The 4,382-nt window shown below is 44.9% G+C and overlaps 1 long non-coding RNA gene across 1 annotated transcript; it reads left to right on the top strand.

The window, feature by feature from the left end:
* Positions 1–544: 544 nt before the first annotated feature.
* Positions 545–1,273, top strand: LOC144369246 (uncharacterized). The gene is made up of 2 exons (XR_013428711.1): positions 545–808; positions 1,035–1,273. It is a non-coding gene; the product is annotated as an uncharacterized LOC144369246 (long non-coding RNA).
* Positions 1,274–4,382: the final 3,109 nt, after the last annotated feature.

Genomic DNA, 4,382 nt, shown 5'->3' with positions numbered 1-4,382 from the left:
GGTTCAGTCCCCAGTACCACACACACACACAAAAAGTCAATGTAAACTTTTCCAAAAGAGCATTAGGTAGGTATATAGCATACATAAAAATTAAGTAAAGAACACTGTTTTTAAAATATATTATTATTTATAGGGAATTCCAGCAGATATATAATGGTGAAATGAGAAGTCTTCCACCCATTTTTATTCTTTGTTTCCTGATTATTTTTATGAATAAGAATCAGATACTTACTTGTTCCAATGCAGATAGTTCCCACTTCTGTGAATGGATGTTGAGTGTCACCTGCTACTTGGATGTCTGCATGTTGTGGTTGACGCTAATATCGTACTTGGTAGTTGGCAGAAAGTTAATACTGAAGTTAAGCTCTTGTGTTCTAGCAGCTGTGCTGCAGATCCTTGGTGTGCCACCTTCTGCAATCCGTGCTGCTCTGTTCATGTTCCTTATAGACTTCCTGGTTATCAGCGCCATGGTCTCCTGGTCTTTGAGTGTGGAAGATAGTCATGTAGCAGGTTCCAGGGAGGACAGATCATTGATAACGTACTCTAATCCATGTGCCCCACCAATGAACTGTTGTTTCTTCTTTGGTTTTAAGGAAGACAGGGTGTCTTCAAACACTGCTGTGCACCTGGGAAACCAGGCATCTGCTTTACTTCGACGAAGTGGTAGTGATTCATTTCAAGAAGACATGAGAAGAAAGAACTGAACTTCTGGTATGATGCAGGCTCCTTGCATTGCAAATGGGTTAGAAGAGAGAAGAGTTGCTTTATGAGATTTTATAACATTTTTCCTGAAAAGTTCTACACAGAGGTGAGTCTCCAACATGCTTAGAAACCATTTAAGATATCTTTTTTACTGAACTGAATCAGAGCCCACCCATATTGCCCCCGCACTTCTGGCCTACACACTGCCACCTGACACATAGACTTCCTCAGACACGGGGGTGGACATGCTGGTGCTCTCTCTCATCTCAGGTCAAGCCCTTAACACTGACCTCTCTCTTCTTTATTCCCATCTATCCTTCCTGACCATCCAGAAGCTCCAATTCAAAAGGGCATGAGTAGTCCATGGTATTGGATGAGTGTTCCCTGCCTAGGGGTAAACACGAAGGAACACACCTGCTCCCAGGCTTACCAGGACAGTCTTGGCATTGTTTTGGCTTTGTTTTTCTAACCGGATGCAAATCAAGCAAGTGTCTCCCACCTGCTTGTTTAAAAGCAGCCTTGACAACTTGGAAGTTGATTCTGAGAACTGTGGGGGATGGACATCAGCAAAGCCCAGAAACTGAATGCCACCCCAACTTGCCAGTTTGCTCTACGGGCATTCTAGAACATATGTCCATATGAGGCTTCTTATCACTTGTGTGCATGTGGAATGGCACCAGGAGTCAGCATGAATAAGGTGGGTGCTTACCTCCTTTCCCTTGACCTGGGTCCTCTTCATGGTGGGATGTTTTCTTACAAGGAAATGATACTTCATTTGAGGATGCATGGAGAAATAGATGATTGCATGGTCAACTTCTGCAGAGAGAGGTGGAGAGGATTGGTAGCTGACACTCAAGGATTCTACCACAAGACATCCCCAACCCCTGAGAGTCTCTGCCAGGGCAGGCCTGCGCCACAGACTTGAGAACCCTCTGATCCAGCTACAGTTTCACCAAAGACTTCCTCAGTGATTCTTCCCTGAAAGAAGATTATGCACAGGATCTAAACCACAGACTCCCCCAGATGTGGGGTGGACATGCTGGTGCTCTCCCTCATCTCAGGTCAAGCCCTTCACATTGACCTCTCTCTTTTTTCTGTCTATCCTTCCTGACCATCCAGAAGCTCCAATTCTAAATGGCCTTTGATATGTGTTAGTTTCCTGCCCTGGGCCAACCAGGAGACACCCCTGCTGCCAGGCTTACCAGGACACTCTTGTACTTTTTTCTGCTCTGCTCCTCTGAGCTGAAATGAACCAAACAGCTGTCTCCCACCCGCTTATTGTAGAAGGTCCTTGAGGATCTGCAAATAATGACTCCAGTGACACTGGACTTCTTGATCCATTTGGTGGCCATGAACCTAGGTTTTGTTGCAGAGAACTCCAAAGTTGATTTGAAGAACTGTGGGATATGGCAACATCAGCAAAGCCAGAAACTGTAACCCACCCCAGCCTGTTCTATGGGGCTCCTAGAACATATATCCAGGAGCTGAGGGGTTTTACCTCCTCGTGTGGATGTGCAGTGGCACCAGGAGAAAAGAGTGAATAAGAAGGGTGTTTATCTTCCTTCCCTTTACCTTGTCTCACTTGCTGGTGGGTTGTTTCTCTGAAGTCATATTTGACTTGAGTATTCATGGAATAAAAGACATTTCCTTTGTCAGGGATCTTCCGCTCTGAAGAGAGAGGACCAGTGGGTGGTAAGTGACTCTCAAGGGGTACACCACAGGACACTTGCAACACCTGAGAGTCTCTGCCAGGGTCAGGCCTGAGCCATAGACCTGAGAGCCCTCTGATCCAGCTACAGTTCTACCAAAGACTTTCTCAATGATTCTTTCCTGAGGAAAGACTGTGCATAGGAACTAAACCAAACTACCACCTTTCAATGAAAAAGCACCTTGGACTCCAGAATGTCTCAGTTCAGGTTGGACCTGCTAAAGAGACACTGCTGGAGTTTGCATCAGGATTTGCCCCAGTGGCTCATGTGCTGAAGCTCTTCTCCCAGTGAAGCAATGTTCACACATGGGTTTTCGGTGAAGCATTTGATGGTGAGTGCTTTGACCTTCTTAGGGGATTAATCCATTCATAAATGAATACAGTCCTGGGAGGTGGTATAAATTGGAAGTCTTTTGTGCATGGATGAAGGATGACTTAAGGAACTATATATTTTTTTAGATGAGCTCCACTTCCTCTTCCTCCTCATCATTATCCTTCTGATTTGTAATCTTATTCTGGTTATTTTATATCTTCATGTGCTTTTTATATTCCTCCTCCTCCTCCTCTTTCTCCTCCCCTTCACATCTTGCTTCCCCTTATCCTTCTTCTTTTTCTCTCTATGACCTATTGACCTGCTCTGAGTAGCTTGCCTCTCCCACACACTTCTGCCTATGTATGGCCTCTGTTAAGGACCCCAAAATGGAGTGAGTTCACAAAGAATGGAAAGTAGTGAACCCAGAAGCCAAAAGAAATGTTTCTTCATTTAAGTATTTTTTTCAAATATTTGTCACAGTCATGAAAGAAAGGATGCCTAACCAGGCACCCCACTGTGACCATGCTTCCTTTTTTGGTGGTAACCACCTCCAACTGGACCAGGCTTTCTAAAGCAGAGGCCACATCTCCAGAGTTTCCCTAATGCAAACAAGCATTCCAACAATCAGGAGAACCAGGAGAGGTCTGGGATCACTGCAACCCTCCTGCCATAATTCATATGTCATAACACAAAGTGGGTTTCATGCATCCAGCTTGTCCTTTCTTTGGACATCTGTTACCCACAATCCTCACTGGCCCAGAGCTTGCTCTCAATCAATGATGGATTGGATGTGTCTACTTTTGATTCCACTTTCTTAGCCTATTCTTTTTTTTTTTTTTTTTTTGGTACAGGGGTTGAACCCAGAGGCCCTTAACGACTGGTCCATATTCCCAGCTTTTTTCATTTTAGGCAGGGTCTTGCTAAGTTGCTGAGGCTGGCTTGAAACTTGTGATCATCCTGCCTCACTCTCCCAAGAGGCTGGGATTACAGGCATGAGACACCATGCCTGCAACTTAGCCAATCTTGGCCTTGCATGTAAGACACTCCAACCTCAGACTTGGTTATTTATGAAAATGTTAGAGAACTGGTCATAGGAGCCATAGGGATGGTATGTTTCACTGTGGACAGACTTGGATCATGGCTGATATGAGTTCCTGGCTCACAGGAAAGAAAATAGCAATGAAATTATTTACAGATCAGCTTTTTGGCCTATGTGTTTAGGACGCCCTTAGCTGACAAAGGAAGGGATAATAACCTGGCTGTTCTGATCTGATTTGGAGATGGGCACACAGGCACAAAGGACTTGGAATTTTCAAAACACAGTCCAAACAGGCTGTCTCCTGGCCTTTATGTGTTATTGTGTCCTGTTCCCAGTTGCTACAATACTGACATTTCTCCCCATAGGCAGGGCTTCTCAGGTCCTACCCCTGGTTTTTAACATGTGCTGTTTCAGTCCACATCAGTGCTGATTCCACTTGTAGCCCATTTTTTCCCATGTTACTGTTAAATCATCCCTATCAGTGACCCATGGTGTATACTGCTGCTTGAAGGAGCTTTTCTTCTTTGCCCCTCATGGATGTTAGCTTTTCAATGGCTGATCAGGTGCAGGGGAGGATACATGTTGGGGAGGCCCTACAGGCCCTGGGGCAGCACAGAGAA

Source organism: Ictidomys tridecemlineatus, chromosome 12 (assembly GCF_052094955.1).
Source record: "Ictidomys tridecemlineatus isolate mIctTri1 chromosome 12, mIctTri1.hap1, whole genome shotgun sequence".
Taxonomy (NCBI): Eukaryota; Metazoa; Chordata; class Mammalia; order Rodentia; family Sciuridae; genus Ictidomys; species Ictidomys tridecemlineatus.
This window is presented reverse-complemented; position numbering and strand designations above follow the sequence as displayed.